This window comes from Aythya fuligula, chromosome 12 (genome assembly GCF_009819795.1).
Source record: "Aythya fuligula isolate bAytFul2 chromosome 12, bAytFul2.pri, whole genome shotgun sequence".
Taxonomy (NCBI): Eukaryota; Metazoa; Chordata; class Aves; order Anseriformes; family Anatidae; genus Aythya; species Aythya fuligula.
Window position 1 is genome coordinate 14,106,153 of NC_045570.1, and position 22,584 is coordinate 14,128,736.

At 38.2% G+C, this 22,584-nt stretch overlaps 1 long non-coding RNA gene across 2 annotated transcripts; it reads left to right on the top strand.

Annotated features, from left to right (window-relative positions):
• The first annotated feature begins 31 nt into the window (after positions 1-31).
• Positions 32-22,392, top strand: LOC116494008. 2 transcript variants are annotated; one of them, XR_004253823.1, is made up of 3 exons: positions 32-79; positions 3,699-3,790; positions 20,911-22,392. It is a non-coding gene; the product is annotated as an uncharacterized LOC116494008 (long non-coding RNA). The 2 variants fall into 2 exon arrangements; XR_004253824.1 differs by having other exon boundaries at positions 37-79; positions 3,682-3,790.
• The last annotated feature ends 192 nt before the right edge of the window (positions 22,393-22,584 follow it).

Below are 22,584 nucleotides of genomic sequence, written 5' to 3' on the forward strand. Positions count from 1 at the left end.
GAGGGCCAGTTAAGGTACTCATTCAGAAACCTGAAGGATCAGCTATGTCTTAAATAACACCTCCTTCTGTGGACTTAAGGTAGGGAGAAATGCTCACCATCTTTCAGGGTTTCTTTTGGAAAAAAAAATGTAAAAATTCTTTCTTTTAAACAGATGGCTAAAAAGTAGCTGTTTCCTCTTCTCCCCTCGTTTATCTCAGTAGCTAAACTACTCACTGAAGAGGTAGAGTACTTCAGTTCACAGCTTCTTCTATCCCGGGAATTGAAATTCAAATTTAAATCCTTATCTGTCTTTCTAGAGAGTGCTTCATCACCACTGTATGTTGCACCATGTGTATATCTGTACGTATGCAAGAGAGCATTTTTCTCAGTCTTTTTAGGGAAAGAGTTTATTTTGCATGACATACTAATTAGGGAGCAGGTGCACCCCTTTGCAGTCTAAGCTCATAGTTAGAACACTTTCCTGGACGGGAGGAAAAATATAGATACCCTAAAACACAGGAATTAATTCAAAACAGACCTCCTGCACTGTGCTTTGTTCTGAGGACTGGATAAAAAGAGTTACCAATGATTACCACTCTTGTATTCCTCTAATACTACATTTTAGAGTTCTCGTGAAATTAAAATAGAGCATTTTGTACTGAAACAGTTTTTTTTTCTTTATTACTAATAGAAAAAATAGAAGCTGATCTTTGCAATAGCATTCCCATATAGACTCCAGAGAGATATTTTATTGTCTTTAGGGCAAGAACTAATTCAGAGAAAGGCTCTTTTGTTCACCATCTATGATCTTGACCTTGACCTGGAAAGTCTATCCTCAGTGTTGCATGTGGGGCAATTAAGCTTCTGTGAAGCAAAACATCCCTATCATAGCAAAATATGTCAAGTGTATCAGAGCTCAAACCTCCAATCTCATTTTATTCTTTTTAAATGAGCCAAGCTGCTTAAAATTAACTTGAATGAACAGAGAACAAAAGCATTTAATAGCTCTGAGAAACTTAAGTTTCTTTACTCTGTTTTGTGTTGTTAGGATGTTTATTTGTTTGTTTGTTGTGGGGTGAGCACATTTCCAAAGACATAGATTTCCAACGCCAGCCATGGGGCTCAGACGTTTCATTTAACTGAGCTACACTGGCCTAAGGAGTTCCTGTGCACCTCCTGAATCTTTCAGCTGTTAGTAACAGCTCATGTGCTTGCTAATAGCCTTCTCTTCTTTTGAATTAATATAAGGTAGGGGAAACCGCAGAGGAACAGGCTGTTGCATTTTACCTGGGGAGGCAGGCTGGAGTGCACATATGTACACACTGGCCCTTTATGGCAGCTCAGCTGATGGAAGTTCCTTACTACCTTTCTAGAGCCAAGTGGTTAATACACTGATCACCCCTATCCTTTAACAGACTGTGGTTGGGTGAAAGGTGGGAAGCATGCCCAACCAGAGCACATGTTGAACAAATTATGGTCAGACAGCTCAACAATTTTTTTTTCACAAAGCAAAGATGCTTTAAAATTCATGGGTCCTCAAGAGGACACTAAAGGAGCATAACACAAAATCCTTGATATTCTGTTTTCTGTCAGTAGTGTCTGACCACAATAAAGGTTTGCACATCTCCAAAAGCTGCAGGTAATCATTGTTTTGCTGAGATCTATACTTAAACATACTAACATTTAAATTCATTTACTGTTTCTGCTGACTCCCTAGCAGGTGCTATTTTTACCGTAAGTTCATAAGGGATTGTTAGGGAATTTGGTCACTGTTATACACAGGAGTATAACATTCATTTCAGGTCCCCAAAATGTTCAATCTGTTTTGCTAAAGCCTCATTTTGTTATATATCCAATGCATCCAGAAGCCCTTTTTATCTTAAGTCTTTGAAAATAAGAAAGTTTACAACAGGAAAAAATGCTGAAAATGACATGTAACTCAGCTTATCATTTTCCTTGTAAAATCAATGCTTCTAGAATGCTGGATCCCAGAGTTTTGCAATTTTTCATTGATCTCATTCACCCTGTTTCCCATGAGAGCTTTTCTGAAATACTGCTATTGAGTAACATTCTTGCTAGTATGAAGGGAATAGAGAAGGAAAAACCTTTGCTGGTTGAGTAAAATGCAGAATGACACAAAACATCCAATTCAGCCTCCTTTAGGGTGTTTAAGACACAGAACTCATTTTTCTGGATGAAAAGCAGACAGTGACACTGCCAGCAGCAACTGTGTCAGCTCAGGTTCTCCCAGCAGGAGGGACATACAGGGTGGCTGGAGTGGGAAACACAACAGATGCCACAAATGGAAGTGCTCATTTAGAGCCCACATTTTAGATAAAATGAGACGTGGGGCATATAAAACTTAACATTGACTCCTCGGAATATAACAAACACAATTGTTCACTAATGAGAAGTATAGAACAACAGAGATCTATTTAAAATGGGGATCCTAGCTTATTTTCAGAGCATCTAGATGTGGGTGAATAATGAATGGTTTACCCACAAAACTATTCAAGAGAAAAATTAGGGAAGAATAAAAGGGAAATGTTTTTGAGCAGCAAAAAACCTTTCCCCCCCTCCCAGAATAATAAATTACATAGTAATTGCATTATATGCCATTTAGTTAACCAAAATGCTTCATATCCTATTTTATATTTATCCTCATTAAAAAAGTCTATTGTATCTCTTTTTAAAGGAAAAAAATAGAGACATTTTTTAAGAACCTAAATATCGGAGCTAAATATATATTTTAAAGAAGAAAAAAAAGTAATTTTGAAGACTCATGCACAATACAAAAATACATCATTTCAAGTTCAACTACATAAGCCTTTTATACTCCTTTTGATAAAATAGAAATTAATTTTAAAGACAAAATATTTAAAAATAAATGTTTCAAATATGACTGCCTTGCAGAGTTTACAATCAATTAAAATAAAATTAATCACATTTTTTCAAATTAATTTAAGCATATTTGGATGCTCCTCAAGCCTTTAAAATAAGTGACAGATATTGATTAAGTTTAGCAGTTTCCCAGCACTTACTTGTTATTGGAATGGTTCTGTGAACAAAGCTGTTTGTGTTAACTTGGGACTAATTAATAAAGCAGTGCCTGCCATGATCTGTAGATCATCAAAACCCTGATTAGGAGGGCTACAGTGACTTTGTTTCTCTGTATATATAAAGTGATCATTTCCACTGCCTACTATAGAAACAAAAATTTACCTACAAAACCTACCTGATTCTTAAAGGAAAGGAGAATATGTGAATTGCTAGCTACAGCTAAGGAAAAGTTCTTTTTCTTTTTTAACCTATTTTTAAATTTTTTTTTTAGTAATTACATTCTGTCAATCTACTTATAAAGGTGACAGACGCTTCATTCTTATTATATATATTATTCTCTAATAGGTTCTACCATAATACCTTTTACCTGAAGTTTAGTATATTCTCTAGATTGTTGCTCAATTAGAATGTGCTATGTCTGCTTACCTGCACTAGAAAAGTGCAGGAATCTATATACAGCAACAAGGCAAAAAGATATGGAAAGGTCTATGGCCCTGTATTATTGCTGGCGTACTTAGCAAACACTAGGTTACTGCCGCTTGAAGCCCAGACAGAGAACTGCAGTTGCTTGTGTTTTCTCGGGAATGCTGTTTCTCCATTCATGCCTCTTCTTTTACTTTGAACTCATACATGCAATCAGTCTCTTAAATCCCTCAGATGTTAATCCATAAAGCAGTTACCTGGTGGCCCTCCCATCATCTTCATGTGAGCCTCAGATGTGGCTTGAATATGCTACAGCTCTGCATAAGGTGAGTTACATATGGGTGAGTGGCAGAAGAGAGGTGCAAATAGCTTGAGATGGGCAATGATGAAGATTACAAACAGCACTTACATGTCATTGTTTCCATGACCTGTTTCATTTTATGAGTGGTCAGGAGTTAAAAATACTGTTCTGCCTGCTGCACAGTTTGCTTATGATTCAGGCAGACTATGTCTGTCAGAGAGAAGTATACGCAAATACAGCTAGATTAGACGTGCCAAGGCTGACTTCCACCGGGGCATGCTTTGTACAGCTTCTCTTGCATTTAGTTCACCTGGAAAAGCTGTTGTTTCCAGACCACCAGAGTCCCAGGATGAACCTCAGCTGTGGTAACGTTTAGGATGCATGCACAGCTATTCTGGGTCCTGCATGGGAAATTCTGCTAATTGGGTAAACCCACTGTAGTGTACAGGCACCAACTGGCAGACACAACTTTCACAATGAGAGAGATCCATAATTTTCAAATGTAACTAACAATTTCTGACAATAAAGCAGAAACACGAGCCAAGATGCTGGCACTTCTTCTTGTCACCTCTTTCAAGCACAGTAACTAGAATTTGCATTTGTTTCTTTTCCAAAAGCAGTAACTTATTTTATAAAGTAGGCATTTAATACATACATACATTTTCTTTGGCACAATTTTATTTTTAAACCAAAGTCTCTGAAGAGTTTAGTCTCGTCTCTTTTAAGAAAAGAACCTGAACAATATTTAATTAAAATTGTATCCAACCACAGAAATGTTATTATCCATAGGCACTGAGATCAGAATTGTCTCAAAAAGGGTAAATAACATAATTGTGATAAAGGAAGGTGAAGATGATGGAATTATACAAAATTATGAGTGACAGACACGGTAAAACAAAAATTCATGTTTAAACTTTCTTATAGTAATAAAAGGAAGGTCAGTGAATTGGAAAGGTAGTGCATTTCAAACCCACAAAAGCAAACAGTTTATTAACATACAGCCTAGCTGCCCGTCGTCATTCATGATACAGCATCGTGGTTACACAGACTGTAACTGACTACATCTGTGTCTCCCTTGTGCAGTGCATACCCCTGGCTATTAGCGCTCCTTGGAGGGGAATGTACATTTTTTCATTTTTAGATCATGCCCTGGGCTACGATACATAGGATATTTATCACTTTTACCCTGCAGGTTAAACTTCATACAGAAGTCTGTGCATGGTCAATCCAAAAAAACATTTTTAGAATGAAAGTATTCTTATTTGGCACTTGGCTTTGGGCATAAATCTTTAAAGATAAAAAGAAAAAAAAAAAAAGGAAAGAAAATTGGAGGGGAGGTGTGTAAACACTGATTTAAGCATTGGGAGGGAGCTGGTAGACCAAGTAGGGATAGCTTTTCCAGATAACCTTAATTCGTTATTCTGGTTCCCTCGTGCAAACTTCACAGAGAGCCAAGGGGCAGATGAAGAAGCATTCACCTGAGCTGGTGCTGTCGTACAGCACTGTGCAGCACTGTGGAGGATGCTAGTTCAAACTCCGACCGGCGAATTGCTGTGATAGCACAGAGTTAGCTCTGAGCTGAGACCATCTGCCTCTCAGCAGCACACATTAGGCAGCCCAGCACCATGTTGATGTAAACATACTGCTTTACGTTCTGGAACCAGCTCCTGCACAGTTGTTCAGTGCACCACTGTGTGGCAAAGACTGGCCCCCCTCTCTCTTCTCTTAAAAACCTCTCTTTTAAGACTTGTTTTTTTTTTTTTTTCCCCAGTATTTTTTTTGTGGGAGTCCTTAATCATTTCTTGTCAGAACAAGTTTCATAGGCTGTCTGGGAAAGGACATAGAGTCATTAAAGTTAGCAGTTCTGACGTTGTTTCTTAACAGCCCCTAAGCGTCACTTGATGGATGGCTGTCTGGAATGATACCCTCCTTCCTGCTGATGTTCCTGACCAAACCCAAGTGATACAAAATGTCTCAGAATCCCAGCAGTCATCTATTAGCAATAAATTATGACATGGCACTCCAGATTTTTTGCAGTCATCTACAATACACTAATCCTGTATAGGATTTGTAAAGGATTAGACATTATATGGATAACATGCACATCTACAGTTCTCTTAGATAAGAGAAAAAGAAAAAGACCCCAGGAGTAGGATTTTGTGTTAGGGTCAGAATGAAATTTCCTCTCAGTGGATCAATAATTCAGGGCAGAGCGATGGACTAGGTGACCTCTTTAAAGTCCTTTCAGGTTTAGGGTTTTGCCCATTCCCTTTTTGACTCCCCCTGACATTTTGTTAATAAATAGGTTTTTGAAATTTCTGTGAAACATCTGTTAGCGTCCACAGCCAAAAGAAGTGTGATGGAGAAGCTAAACTATAGGCCCACTCAGCTAAAACAATTCCTATGGGGTTTTTGGCCATTATAATAAAACAAAGAAGTGGAGAAGTCATTTGGAAACTTACTTTACACCAAGAAAAGAGTTAATTTAAAAAACACAACTTGAATTTTATGAGGATAATTCATATCAAATATTATATAGGCAGAAGCTGCTCTATTTCATTCAGCTTCTGGAGAAAAATAATTATGCTCTTTACAATTTGAAGTGCATTTGTATTCCTTCCAAACAGTCCTATTACAACAAATGAAGTACTTACTATACATCTTTTTCCTGCTACTTTTCAACTTAAATTTAATTTTCACATAGATTTATTTAAAACAATTCTCAATGTGACTCAGCCAAATGATGAATTTATGGAAGGTTTAGTAAATGTGTAATCTAGTTGAAGTTAAAAATTGCTACTTTGTAATTCCGTGCCTAAATGAAATTATCCATTGCAGCCAGCTATTGTGCATCCGTTTACAGCCTATTCCTTGTGGTAAAAATTCAGTCTATAACTGAAAGAAAACATAATGCAAATGTTTTGCAAACAGAAAAATGTATATATACATATGTAATATTAGTATTAAGCAAATGTTTTAATTTCTTTTTTCTGTTCTCTGAGCCTGCGCTAGCAGATATGTGTGTATAAATTTTGTATATGCAGAGAATACATTGTACATATTCATGGTCCTATTTTTTGCATATAATAAATGACTGTCTCTGTCCAAAAATAAATAGAGTCTGAATTTAAGAAAAAAAGTTAAATCAAATCAATGTTGCAAAGCATAAAAATATTTGAAATGTGATCTCACTGCACAAAAGGTTTGTGACTTGTATCGATAATAGAGCAGACTGTGCATGAACTTTGCTTCGGGCAAACTGTGAGACTGCTTTTTGCTTCATTGTCGGCACAAAATCAGCACTTATGCCAGACTCAGGTCTAAAATCAGCCTATATCTGATAAAGAGTATGGTGTAATCAGCCTGACTGAGCTTGCATTTAGCAGGAGATATGTATGAGTTTACCATTTTTAAAGAGCAGGCCCCAGTATTTTCTGAGAGAGAATGTGGCACTGAGGTTTCAGATGGATGCCCAGCATGGAAGGACACTCCGCTCTTAATTAACTGCTCTTTAATCAGCAATTTTGACTTAGAAGCCATACTAAGTTTGATTAGGATAAAGTTCATTGCTTCTACACAAATATATTAAAACCAAGCTAGTAAATTCTCTGTTCGTGTCACCACATCTATGTACCAGCTATGTACACGTTTAATCCAAAACCCAGTGCATAAAATTTGTGGAGAAGCTTCAGAGTATTTCTTACTGCAGTAGTGCTTCATGCTATTTATTCTGTAATGTCCTGATTCAGATAGTGGGATTTCCATTACACTCCTTGCAAGAATTAGTGGAAACATGGAAAGACTTAATTCCACATCCACAAAGATTACCAGGCTCCCAAAGTCAGAATGCATTCCAGATTGCATTATAGCCCATACAACATGCAAATTAGACTTCAGTTGTATAAATTACTGAGAGTGAGACTACTTTATTCTTTCTTTCAACAAGACTAAAAAAATCACAAACTGTTTCATCTTCTTTTCCCACTATTTTCATTTTTGATGTTAAAAGGTTGACAGCTGCACACTACGGAGATAGGCTTACAGCAAAATTACGACAAGCTAAGTGAGTGAACATGCCAGCTCTTTTGAGGTAACTGTCTCTGAGCACGCTTTTAACCCACAGCACCTCACGGCAGAGGCAGTAGAGCTTATCCATCTTCCGCTGAGGGGTCACCTAACTTGTGTGTGTTTCAGGGAAGATGCTGAACCCTGTCAGTTACCACAGAGTGTTTAACTCCATGTAAGCTCATACCCTACGTTACCCTGTAATAACTTCTTCATGACTATGATGTTACTCTTTGATACAGGATTAATGAAGTGCAGCAAATACTCAGCTATTGATTATAAGGACTCATTTTTCATTGTTAGTATCTCCTGCCTACTATTAAGCTATACAGCACAGTGAAGTCTGGAACTTAAAACAGTGCCACATTCCAAAAAAAGAGAATTCAGAACTCTTTTGCCTATTGTTGCCTTGATTGCTTTAAACCAGACAGAATGTACTGAGAAACAGCTGAAAGTTTTTGATTTGTGATTAAGCCATAGGTTTTAACCTGATCTTGTTTTATAATCCTTTAAACTGTGCATCTGAAGTTTCCAGCAAGCATTTTATTGCAACAGTTGTCCATTGAAAAAAAGTGGCTTTAGGTCATGCAACCAGCATTTCCTGAAAAATGTCACAAAGGTATCTGGAGCTCCTGATAGTTCAGCTACTGACTTCCTCAAATTTTGTAGGTTCCCCACATGGCAGCACAAGGGGTTTCTTTCTTTGGAGAATGTTATACTCATGATATACAGTTCCAAAATCATACTGAAGCCTGGACTTATATGAAAGCCTCCAGAGTTCCCAGATTCTTCAAAAGGCTCATGAAATCTTTGAAGCTAATAGCACCTTCTGTTTTGTCTTCTGTATTCAGTGATATGGAAGGTAGACAAGGCATTTGGGTTTTGTTATTTTGAAACAAGCCTGTAAAAGAGGCCTGCCATAAACAAAGCTTATGAATAAATGAATGCATCTGACAAAGAAGTTAATGATCACATGGACTGAGCCCAAATTCTTGATCAATGAATCATGTAGGCTGCTTTGTTTAGGCTTTGGCAAATCAATATTCCATTTTGTTAAACAAGTAAAATAGATTTTTTTGTGGGGGTGCTCTAGATTAATTTTTAAATATAAAGTGTCAGACAGAAAATCTGAAAGGGTGCTTGAGAGCTCTGCTTGGAACTTTTCAAAATTCTTACTTCTTTGTATGCTTCTTACCAGGTGACAACACACACCAGATGACCAGTTAAGGGAAAGAAATAGTAAAATTTAAAAGACTATATTACAGCTACAGAGCTGTAAAAGAGCTCATGACATTGCAGAATTATTAGTACAGTATAATTATGTTCCTGTATTAGATTACTAATAAGTGAAGTGGAATTGGTAAACATTAGGACAGCCTTCATTATTTTCTCTTCCTGGGCTTATAACACCCAGGACATTAGAAAATAAAAACAGCAAATTCGTGGAAGTTCTTCTTTTTGTCTTTGTCATATTGTATTGGAGCTTTATTAGATGCAGGAGACATACCACACCTGTAGTGACATACCCCCTCAGTGACATACCACACCTGCAGTGGGCAAAGCAATTCCAATACATAGGCCTTTGGGTTTTGATGATAGCACAAAGGTCAAGACTCCTAAAGGGATTTAGGTATATAATGATGGCAGATGTACCCTTCTCATGTGCTAGGAAATAAGCTTAGTCTGAATGGTAGATATTTTCTATCCAGCAGCAAAGTTATGCCAATTTCATATGAAGAGACTTAGTTAAGTAACTACTGTATGTTCCTGATGGGAGGCTGAAGGCTCAAACTAGTAACTAGCTTTCAAGAGAACTTGACTGGTTGGCTTTTGAAATTTTCTCCTGCAGTATCAGATGTATCAGCAGTATGAATATCCAGATACCTCTTCTAATTCTTGCCCTCACAGCACTTTCAAAACTGATAGAGTAGATTAGGCAATTAGCTCCTGCTGAAAGGCAATGGACTCTAGCTCTCTAGTTTATATTATGCTTAACTATTTACATATTCAGGACATCTAGGTGCACTTTGAATGCCTTTATAGCTCCCTAATTCTGACCCCCCAAATGTTGGGTCAGAACTGGGACTGTGAAGCATGGGTGTATTGCTGAGTTTGCACCCGTCCACTTGGTGAAGCTAGCTACTGAAATTCCTGACTCTACGGCTCAATGAGTGAACAAAACTCTATCTTGGGAAAAGAAGAGAAAGTTTCTAGTATTGTCAAGAAAATGACAGTGTCCTGCAGTTGATATTGCCAGAATGATATTCCTGAAACATAGCTCCTGGATAGATTTAAGTAGAGACAAAATGCCATATCTGATTACAAAGATCAGAGTGGTCTGCTTCTGCAACGCTCTGAGTACTCGCAGCTCGCATTGTCAAAATTAGATTTGTGGGTAAGTGGAATTTCTCATCATCATAGCAATTTGTTTTGGGTACTTAACAATGAATTTAGGGGCCTAATTATAAGTAACCAACATTGAAAACTTTGGCTTTGTTTTTCTAAGAAAAGCTACTGCATCCCAGATTCCCAGAGTTATTACCTTCAGCAGTATATCTTGTTGAAAAGGGAGTTTGGTATCAACTTCCAGTGTAGAAAGCAACTAGCATTGTGATATGGATAAGAAATGACCCTTTCCCCTAACCCTGTTGATTACTGCCCTTTCATCAAGCTTCTCTGTGCAAATACTGCCCTGTCAGAAAATAACGCTGTGACTTTAATAAGAAAGCTAAACAAGAAACTGCTGTCTGAACTATGAATTAAGTATTCTGTATGGTCACTGCATTGAGCTAGTGAAAGAAAAGAAACCAACTGTTCTGCAAAAGATAAATTATTATCCCCTAAAATGGTTTATGTTCCCTTGGTTATTTGTAGCAAGTGATTCAAAGTCAGGTAGAGGACACAAGCTATTGAACAGATCACAGGGGACTCTTCCAGGTTTGGTCTGTTAGAAATCTTCACAAGTAAATCAGAAAATTCTGTACAGAATAGGAAAAAATGGAGCAAAGTAGAACAAATCCAAACCAAGTATTATGCCTTACAAGAATGTGCAAGCTTACAGATTGTTAGAGGAGCTAAGATCTGTTTGGCTTTTTTTTTTTTTTTTTTCAAGCTTGAGCTGGGTTATTGGAATGCTAACAATTATTCATTCATAGACGAGAAAACAAAACAAGAAAATGACAGCAAGTCAGAAATAAGCTTATTCACAGAAGTACAGTATGTGTTTTGCAAAGCTGTTGGCTTGATATTCTCAGGATGAGACCACCCAGAGGCAAACACTCCTTCCATTTAAACAGAATCTAAGACCTTGTAGTATGTCTTAAAACCAGGCATTTTTTCATATTCTAACATTCTCCCTGATTGCGGGTTCATACATTGCTGGAGGTACATTGCTTGGATTTTTTTACATCCAAGTAGTGCTCAATATTAATAGTGGCACAGTTAGTTACTGTCCTTTTCTTTATCAACTTGGGATCAAATGTTCTAACAAAAATCAATACAGTATTTCCCCATTGTGTCTCTGACACCAAGAACAAATACATACACAAGATAAAATGATTATGTTTTCACAAGCAATTAGTATGATTCAAGTGCTACACTACTAAAATCAGTTTATGCAGAACCAGTGTTTTTTTAAACAGCATTTCACTTTTACTTCTCTACAAATACCTCAGTTATGGCACAGCTTTATGCAGCAGTACCAAACCACTGCCCTGTTTCAGACTGATTCAGGCCATTAATTTGCAGGCCACACCAAGTTAGGAGGGGCTGATGAGCTGCTTGAGGGTAGGAAGGCTCTGCAGAGGGATCTGCATAGGCTACATCAATGGGCCGAGTCCAGTGGCATGGCATCCAGCCTGGGTGCTTACTTGGGTCATAACAACCCGATGCAGCCATACAGACCTGGGGAAGAGCAACTGGAAAGATGCCCAACGGAAAGGGACCTGGGGGTGCTGGTCGGCAGCAGCTGAATGTGAGCCAGCAGTGTGCCCAGGTGGCCAAGAAGGCCAGTGGCATCCTGGCCTGCATCACAAGTAGTGTGGCCAGTGAGGCTAGGGGAGGGACCATCCCCCTGTACTCAGCACTGGTGAGACCACACCTCAAGTACTGTGTTCAGTTTTGGGCCCCTCACTGCAAGGACACTGAGTTGCTTGAGCGTATGCAGAGAAGAGCAACAAAGCTGGCAAAGGGACAAGAAAACAAGATGAGGAGCAGCTGAGGGAACTGGGGCTGTTCAGTCTGGAGCTGAGGGGAGCCCTCATCACCCTGTTACCTGAAAGGAGGTTGCAGCAAGGAGGTGTTGTTCTCTTTTCTGCAATATGATGCAAGGAAATGGTCTCAAGTTGTGCCAGGGGAGGTTTAGACCGGACATGTATATGTATAAATAAAATATGTAAAAATATGTTCAGTTTAAGAACAAAATGCCATCTCAGAGATTTGCATAAATAAAGCATTAAGTGATACAGGAAAAGAAAAAGAAAAAAAGAAAGAAGGAAGGAAGGAAGGAAGGAAGGAAGGAAGGAAGGAAGGAAGGAAGGAAGGAAGGAAGGAAGGAAGGAAGGAAGGAAGGACGGAAGGAAGGATTAAATCTATAGAAAAATTATGCATCTTAAGCAACAACAACAAAAAATTATTATTGTTACTAACACATTTGTTAACAGTTTGGATGGTGACTGGAATTCAAACTCACACCACAGTTATAAAAATAGGTATCAACTGCCCTTTCTGCCGCTGTCAGTGCCAGTGCAGGCCTTACAATGCTGAGACCTCAGAACCTTCCTTTTACACTTATATGTTTAATATATTTGCTCTTATGAAGGCACCAAGATTGGCATGCACCATAGAACACATGGTAATTCGGTAAAGAATTCTGCTGGGTGTCCTGGTTTCAGTTAGCACAGAATTAATTTTCTTCCTAGTAGCTGGTGGAATGCTGTGTTTTGGCTTAGAATGAGAAGAGTGCTGATAACACCCCGATGCTTTAATTGTTGCAGAGCAGTGCTTATACTAAGCCAAGGACATCTCAGCCTTTGCTCTGTCCTGCCAACGGGCAGGCTGGGGGGTGCAGTAAGAGCTGGGAGGGGACAGACCCAGGACAGGTGACCCAAACTAGCCAAAGGGGTATTCCATACCATCTGACGTCATGCTAAACAATATATAGGGGTGGCTAGCCGGGGGGAGGGGGCCGGACTGCTCGGGGTTAGGCTGGGCATCGGTCAGCGGGTGGTGAGCAATTGCATTGTGCATCACTTGTTTGTACATACTATTATTACTTTCGTATTATCACCATTGTATCATCATTATTATTATTGTTATTATTATTTTGTTATTTTTTTTCCTGTCTTATTAAACTGTCTTTATCTCAACTCACGGGCTTCACTTTCCATTTCTCTCCCCCGTCCCAGAGAGGGAGGGGGGAGGGTGAGCGAACGGCTGCGTGGTGTTTAGCTGCCGGTCGGGTTAAACCACGACACTGGGAAACATGGTTCAAGTCATCTTTCACGAAGAAATAAACTGGGATTAATCTTGTATTTCTTAGGTAATTGTGTAGAAAAGTTACTGTGTGGCTTGAGTCCTAAGCAATAAAAAAGCCAATGCATGCTGCAGGGTACATCAGGAGAAAGGTGACAAAGAAATTCTTTAAGGGAAATGCTGGTATACAGAATAATTTTTGAGGGAACAAAAATGGCTTTCAGATCAAATGTAATGAGGCTTCGACTCATTCAAGAATTCTTTGTGTCAACGTAGTGTAAAAGTTCATAGCTACAAATGGCCATTGTGCAAGAGAGAGAGTGTCATGGAAATCTCCAGTTTAGAGAAAGCTCTAAGTGTAACAGAAAGCAAGTTGGCTGCTTCTATCCCCAAGACACAGATTTCACTCATCATTGTTACAGAATGAAAAATTTAAGAAAGCCCCAAGAGAAGAATTTCCTTATTTTATTCAAACGAAGCTTCCATCTGAAGGCACATATGCCACCATATGGGATCCATTTCAGGCATTCATTAGGAGAAGAATAATTAGTCTAGCATCATACCAGGAAGAAAGGAAGAGGCCCAGAGGATAATTACTTTAGAAACAGAAATAAAAGACCTTGAAACTAAATTTGCTAGGGACAAGTCTATGAAAAAAAATGAAAAAAAAAAGACCTTATTTATGGGAATTTTAAATTCAGCTACCAAGGAGAAGTGGAAAAGGGGCATGCCCATGACAGGATTATGTTTAGCTTGGGGAGAAGCTGGAACACCATTGTTTTAATGATTACAGAAAATATGTAGTCTCATATTTCAGCCATTCAACATAAGCGAGAAGCCTCTTCGCTAGTACAAAAATGAGAAGCACTTCCACATTATACTAGGAAGAACTGCACTCTATGTCTATTCTTTGCAAATATACCATTATTAGTGCTAGTAGTCATAGGCCTCAAATATGGCTGTGACCCTTTGAAGGTTGCCAGAAGGGATTATTCCTTTGTGTACTTCGTAGAGCTTACTATAAGACAACCTACAAGAAAGAGAAATATCTATATTATGTAAACAGAGCACAGACTGAATAACTTGAAAATAGAGAACACACAAAACAGGTGAGATTCAGGGATTTTCTATGAGCAATTAAGCATACTGAGATAGTGCTATGTAAGTTAATTAATTCTAACCATGTATTTAACCAATATATCTCTACCATCTAGAAGGTGACAGATAGCCACATCACACTGAATAAAAGCCATACATTGTATAGTGTGCCACAGTCTGTCTGCAAAGCCTTGGGCCCTAAGTAACTAACCCCTAATTAACCAGTGAGTTTGGAGTTTCTGTGCTACTCAAAAGGCCCATGGGAAGTGAATAGTGGTGAGATTTGGCCCTTAGAAAAAGCACTGGTGACTGGATCCCTCCTCTTCATGCCAGGAAACACCTGATATGCTGCAGCACTGAAATCATAATGGGAAGTAAAGGTTTGTCTAGGTAAAATCCTTTGATTGAGACAGTGGTCAAAGGGACATCTCTTTGATGTCTGAAGCTCTTTGTAACAAAGAATAAAATGAGATCTCACATTGCTGCATGTGAAACAGATGGTATGGGTTATGACAGTAGTTCATTCATATTGGGAACACTTGTTACAATGCATTATCTTTTAAAGATACAGAGAAAGCTATCTAGCATTTTGTGACTCACCTAGAGTATAAACAAGATAATTACCTGGTTCACCTGCTAGAGCAGAAAGATCGATTATAGAAGCTAATTAGAGACCTGTTTTAAGCAGATATGAACTCATGGGTTTTCGTTATGGGTTCTTCTCCTCTTAACACACCACAGAGAAAACCATGGAACAACAGTGATTAGCCTTATTTCATTTTTATTGCTTCTTCCATTCAGAATAAAACCACAGAAAGTCAAAAGTGTAGCTAATTTACTTTAGCAAGCCAGCAAATGTAAGTTAATTTCCTTCCTTTACTACTTAGAAATCTCTGCCAGCGCATTAATGTCAAAGAAAAACAAAGAAAAAATACGCATCCATATGGAATATGAATGCAACTCATGGTAGCTTGAGAAACACTGGCAGAGAAAACTGTCACATTTGCAAGGAGGTAGCAGATATTGGTAGTGAGCATTTGAGTGCTTAGTTATTTGCAGATGTCATTAATGCAGCAGATAATATACTAGGTTGTGATGTTTGTTGATTTTTACTTTTCTGGCACTGGAGAACATTTTAATTTCCTTTAAGTAGCAGCCTTCGTTACTGTTGTTGTTCCCAAAGGCAGAACATCTATAGCAGTGTCCACAAGTTTCTGATTGCTCATATTCAAATGCATCATATGTCTGTCATATAGCATCATTTCCAAGTGCCATGTGATCCGTTATACTCCAGGAGGGATTATTTAGAATCTGTCATGGGCTGTCCTGAGCAAAGGCAGAGTAAGCACGTAGCTGCATGCAAAGGATCATGTACACACATTTCATGAAGTTCCTAGAGGTAACCAGCAACCAAGAGATATTTTATATGTTCCCAGTGGTACTTAAAATATTGGGCTTAACTGACATAATATTTGCCCGCATCTATGGCTGTTGCATATGCAGCTGCACTGCTGCCCATCAGTGATATTAGCACTTCTGCAAAAGCTAGACAGTGACAGATGCAAAGTGTGCATAGCTGCTTAATTGCCTCAGTGATAGAGTCATATTTACACCATTTGCTTTCTAAACCCATTTATTTCATGAAAACTAACACAACCTAGGTTTACAAAACGGCTAATCTTGACTGACTGCTGAACTCCATGAAAAGCTTTAGCACAGATAATCCTAAAGCAGGGGGTGACAGCCATCTCTGACCACAGAGCTGCAGTGGGTGAGTGCTGCTGTTCTACCTGCTGGGCTCCTCGTTACACTCTGGGGTAAGAAAGAAACCTCAAACAATATCCTGAGCAGGCTTTTCTCTGTGCATTCTCCATCCATACATTGTTTGGGAACACGGATACCTAGGTGGGGAGATGAAAATCCTGCTGTTAGGCAAAGAACCAGGTTTAGGGCTGGCTAGGGCTTAGGAGATCTTAGAACTTGCTATTATAGATCTACATTTGTTATTGAAAGTTGCATTAAATATCTGCTTGCATTTCTGCTGCCAGATTGGTGTAGTGGTGTAAGAAACTACCCTGCAGTCACAGAAGCATACACTAGATAGCTCATTTGGAAAAGGTCACAGTGCATCTATACCACATGCTCTATACTTTGCTCTATAGCAAAGTTAGCACATCTGATGAAAAAGACTGAAGTCATAACAAACATGCCGAAAAATAAGAAGGGCGTAAGCAGTATCTTAGGCTCTGTGAGGACAGTGTAGTTGCTAAACTGGGGAGTAAAGATTCTTTTCCATTGAACACAGCAATGGTAAAACATTTATCAGTAGAAATAATATTACACTTTAAAGCAGACCTGGCACAAAGAAAAATCAGTGCCTACATTTTATGTTCATTCATCTCTGCTCCAAAAGAACTGATGGCTTTCTCTTTCCTCTTGACTTACAGAACCAGTGAAAATGTTCATGAGAGCTAGACGAAGGCTAAGACCTTACCAAAGCAAGAAGCCACTCAAAACTCTTACTAAAAAAAAAAAGTGACAGCCCCCCCCGAAAAATAAAAATAAAATAAAATACAAATTTAAGAGTGTTTCATTATTTTTAAGAGAGCAGAATTTTAGTAATATGAAGGTTTTATGTAGTGGTTCTTTACCAATGAGATAAAGGCTGGCTTTTCACCTTAGCTCCTTAAATACCCTATCAAATGATTAATTTAACTTATATGGGACAGCTATATCATCCTTGAATAAAGTGATTTGTATAGATCTAAAAGCAAGTGCCTTGGCAGAAAGACAGTGGTGATCATTATTTCAAAGCTCTTTTTTATTTTTTTATTTATTTTTTTTCCCCTACACTTAAGACTTGTGAAATTATTTATTTGACAATCTGAAAATAAAACTTGAGCTGTATTAGCATGTAGGCTGCTCAGTACAAGGCAAAAAAGGGAGAGCGAGGATTAATAAATTACATGCTAGAAATGGGAAACAAGATTAGAGGTGACACTTTGGCAATGTTTTTTTCACAGCAAAGGAAAAAAAATGAAACAAGATTAGTTGGAGGGGAAAGAGGAAGTCCATCAGTAGGAAAAAATAAATTGAGAAAATGTGAGAAAGACTGTGAAAAATAGAGGAGTTGATTAGGATAAAGGGTGCAGAAAAAGTGACTCCGTAGCAAAGAGGGACATTGCTATCAAAGGGTAAAAAATGCTCAGAGAGTCAGAGGGTGAGAAGGTAGGCTGGAGAACAGCATGCTGCTGGCAGTGAGAATGCCCAGCAGAGAGGACGAGGTGAGAGCAGTGCATGCTGCTGGTGCTACAAACACCAGAGGACTGAGTTTCCCCAAGGCCTGTATGTGTGTCATTGCTACTCTCTTACCTCTCCTCGGACGATGTGGGTAAATGGCAAGCTATACCAAATCATGCAAGAAACAATTCTGTGAGAATTCACAAAGACAAGTGATCACTGTCTGAGCTGTAGCCTGAGCAGTTACTTCTTGAATTAACTAGGTCCTTCTTTCCTGCTATATAGAATATGCAGAATGGGGAAGATGGAGGCAGAGACCACTTCCATGAGATAATGAAGCGCAGAGCTGTTCGCCACATCTCCACTTGCTGGCACTTTGCTATCAGCACTCAGTCTCACAAAACACTAAGTACCTGTTGCTTCTGAGTATAACTGAAGATTGCATGCATAGGTGTCTTGCTGTCATTCGGATAAGCATGGAGATCACACTCTAATGCACATCTAGTTAGAAACAGAAACACACAAAGAGCACATTGGAGGCAAGGGAACAAGAGCACAGCTTTGACTGTGCATGAGCCATATGAGACTCTGGGGATTTGTCCAAGCAAAGCCTGTCCTGAGGACGAACACACTGGCAGTAGAAGAAGGTGCCTCTTAACTGCTAGCCCCAGAGAATCATGTGAACCTGATACCTGTTGGTATTTGTGTGAAGATGAAATTACCATATGCTACCATGAAAGAAAAATTTGTATGCCAGGTATTCTGTGAAGAAGCTTGGAATTAAGAGAAAAAAAAAAAAAAAAAAACATAGCTATAAAAATCAAACCTTTTTGGTACAAGATAAGTGACTATCTGTTAACTATTCAGTGGCAGTTTTTTTCACCATCTTGGGCCTCTATCCTACCATCCAAGAGAGGGAAGGGAAGGGAAGGGAAGGGAAGGGAAGGGAAGGGAAGGGAAGGGAAGGGAAGGGAAGGGAAGGGAAGGGAAGGGAAGGGAAGGGAAGGGAAGGGAAGGGAAGGGAAGGGAAGGGAAGGGAAGGGAAGGGAAGGGAAGGGAAGGGAAGGGAAGGGAAGGGAAGGGAAGGGAAGGGAAGGGAAGGGATAAAGAAAAGGCCTTTGGTTTGGCCCTATTACATTTTACAGGACTCATTCCATTACTGCCTTAATAAGGTCTTTCACAAAGATATGAACATGGGCTCTGTCCAGGACACAGAATGGTGAATCCTACTGTAATACATCTTAAAATGAGTGATCACCTGTAAAAGACGATTCCCCTAGATAACAACTTATCTTCTTTTATGAGTATCAGTAAAATGCCAATTTTTCTTTCATGCAATCTTCTACAAGATACAGGATATAGGAAGATATCTTCTGAATGCAGTAGTAATTATCATCCCCTAAAATGCTTATGTTCCAACAGCAATTACTCCAAAGCATCAGAGTCTAAGAAAAAATATAAGGGATTTTGCCTGTATTAAGATGTAAGATAAAACTGGTAAATGGCTGACATACCTTGGCAATGCTGCCCATTTCATAGAGTCATAGAATGGTTTGTGTTGGAAAGGACCTTGAAGATCACCAAGTTCCAAGCCCCTGTCGTCGGGTTGCACTAGAACACTTTGCACTAGAACAGGCTGATTCATAATTCTTGTATTTACGATTGTATGTTGTTACCTATTGAAAAGTTACATTAATCCATCAGTGAAATTAGGAGTAGTTAATGTATAGAATGGAAAGTTTGACGTTCCAAGGCAGTAGGAATATTATAGTGTTAAAATGTTTATTAAACTTGAGACGGAAGTGACTTTTGGTCCTAATGGGACATCGTTTCACCTAAGCAGAAAATACAGGTGGTAGATATACAGTATTTTCTTTTTAAACTTATCAGCAGCCTGTTAACATCATTTTACTTTTAAAGTATATTTTAATATTAATTCTTTTCTAGAATTCACAGCCCGCTTTTAATTAGGATGACAGACAAATTTAAATTTGCCTTTATTTTTCTTTCTCACAAAATGTTCTTTATTCTCTATTAGTCTCCCACAGAGAATTTTTGTAGTGAAGAGGTTTTGTTTCAGAATTTGTAATCTTCTGAACAGACTTTATAATAATGAAATATAAGACTTTTCCACAAAGTAACCTGCTGTTTTTCTCAGCTGTATTTGGAAAGTTTCTTGTAAGGCAAGAGGTTAAGTAAATCTCTAGTTCCCTAGGGGTCAATGTGTGGAACATGCAGATACATACCTAAACCTTATATAATCGCTTAAAACTCTCTGCAAATTTTGCTTTTCCTCTCAGCATCCTTGTTTTTAAAGTTGTGACAGAAGCATACTAGTAGAACAGCATCCTAGAAAGATGTCAGACAGTCCCTTACTAAATGCAAAATATGGTGCTTACTTAGAAGTTGTTGCTAAAAGACCTTCTAGACTGCTAAACTGCCCTCGAAGACTCTCTGTTAACACATGTACAAAATTACTATTTGTTAATAATTATCTTTAAGAAGATTCTTTCTAGAATTTTAATACGTGTTGATCAAAGACCTTAAGGCAGCATTCAGCAGTCACTGTTGATAAAATATTTCTTATGTAATGCATAAGAAATCCGCTTTCATCTGGACATGAGCAAGATTTGTTACCAGAACAAAAACATAAAGAATTAACATGCATGACTTCAGTCCTGCATGACTGCACATTTAACCATGCACAGAATCCATGTGCATTAGTTGACTGGTTCTTAGACTTGTGTCTATAAATTTTCGAGATACTGAGCTACACTTTTTCAGCATTTTTTTTTCTTTTACTGACCTTAAGAAATGACTTTACCATGATTTAGCCAAAAGCGTACCTGATGTCATACCTGGAATGAACACATCAGTTCTACATTGTGAAGATACCAGAGTGTTGTAAAAGTCTTAAGTTTTTAAATGACAATACCATAAGATGCAAGGAAAAAAGATTTACATTTGAAACATACACTAGGTAACGCCTACTGTTATGAGCATTACAGAGACAATTTTGACTAAATGTTAATCCAAATTAAACAACATAAATGCAAAAGTAGAGTTAATGATCACATCTTTCAGTTTATTTGATATAAATTCTAAGGAGTAAGGAACAACTCAAGTATAGCATGGGATTATAAGAAGAATTTGCACACAATATAAGAAAAAGAGAAAAATTAAAAAGGAATCAATCAGATTTGGCAAAAAGCTAGACATGATTAAGTTGCTAGATCAAAAATAGCCTGATTATTTTTGTATATCTTACAGGTGGAAGATTTTGAAGTATGGATGTTGAATTGGAGAAAATCATAAACTTTTGGGGTAAAAACAAATGGGATGAAGAAATGAAGGAAGAAGATAAAAAAGAAGAATGAAAATTGGTTCTGGACATTAATGTATGACCCAGAGGACAGTACAGAGCACGACAGCAAAATACCATTATAAAAATGTCTAACTCCAAAAAGTATTCAAAGGGTTAAGGAACAAATATACTCACACACACAAAATGGTACATAGGAGTAAATGAAGTTAAAAGTGTGTAACAATGATAAGAGAAAAAAGGGGTAGACTGAAATTGTGTATGACATTGTTTCTATAATATGCATAAGAACAGAAAAAAAGGTTTGTAAGGGCTGAAAGGAGTACTATAGTGGGAAAAACATACAGAATATAAAACATTTTTTGCCAGAGAGTGACACAAAAAGAAAATAAAACTATATATAAAAATGCCAGATAGGTATCAAAGGGAATCAGTTTCATATAAAAGAGGATCAAGAAATAACAGCACCTGAAGATTGACACAGCTTTAAAGTGAGCTGAGAGCTGTCCCAGAATTCCAAATAAAATGACAGTTGGTCAGGTAAGCCTCTTGGAGAGATACACAGATGAAACTGCTTTAGGTAAAAATCATGAGGAACCCAACACCTGTATATAAGAGGGAATCTGCTGAAATTTACTCCCGTATAGAGGAACTTTGCAAGTTCTTTGCAGTATTTAAGATTCCAAGCTTAATAACTGGAATTTCCTAACTGTTACAATGGAACTTAGAGGAGATGATGACACAACATCTTAGGCTATACAACAATTCTGTCCCTGAAGACAGAATTTCAGGGAGGGGGATTACACAAAATTGAATGAAGGCACATCACACAAGATAATAAAGTTCAAAGACTCAGTATTGGAAAGAATAATGTAAGCATCAGTTGTACATTGTGAATTCCAAATGAACTTCTGCCAAACTACTTCACAGGGAAGTAGCACCACCAGGGTTTTTCTGTTCTGAGAAGTCACCACCAATGTAACTAGCTCATAGAGTCTCCAAAACTATTTCAGAGATGGTAGAAAATGTGAAGAAAAAGCAGCCTACTGGGGAACACTGAGCCCATTTCACCAGGACAGTAGAAAAGCACCCTAAGTAACCTGAAGCTCAAACTCCCCTGGAATGGCAATTCTTCCCATAAATCCTCATGCTTCCTATATAGCTTCCTATGATATCATATCAGGAAATGTAGAACACTGCCTGTTGCTTCTCAGATTTAAAGTTTTCCCTTAAAAGGTGTATGCAAAGGTGTAATCAACTCTTTGAGTACAATTCTCACGTATACATGAACATTTTCCTCTCCCCTTCCCAACTTGGAGTGCAACAGTTTTCATCATACTGTTATAAATTCCAAGTCAACTTAGCTTTATGAGATGTATTTATAGGGTTAATAAAAGGCAAGTAAAGAGCGCTGGGTGTGCAGGGAGTCTGGGCTCCTCCAACACGCACACACGTTACATCAGGCAGCTGCTTTTTATGCTCCTAGGCTAATACATGTTCTACTTCTAGAAAAGGCAGTGTTATTATAATTAGTTCCTGGATTCCAAACCCTCCCACTGGCGCATGCGTATCAGTCCCCAGTTGTCTCTCTGGGGGTCCCTCATGCTGAAGGCTCATAGTCT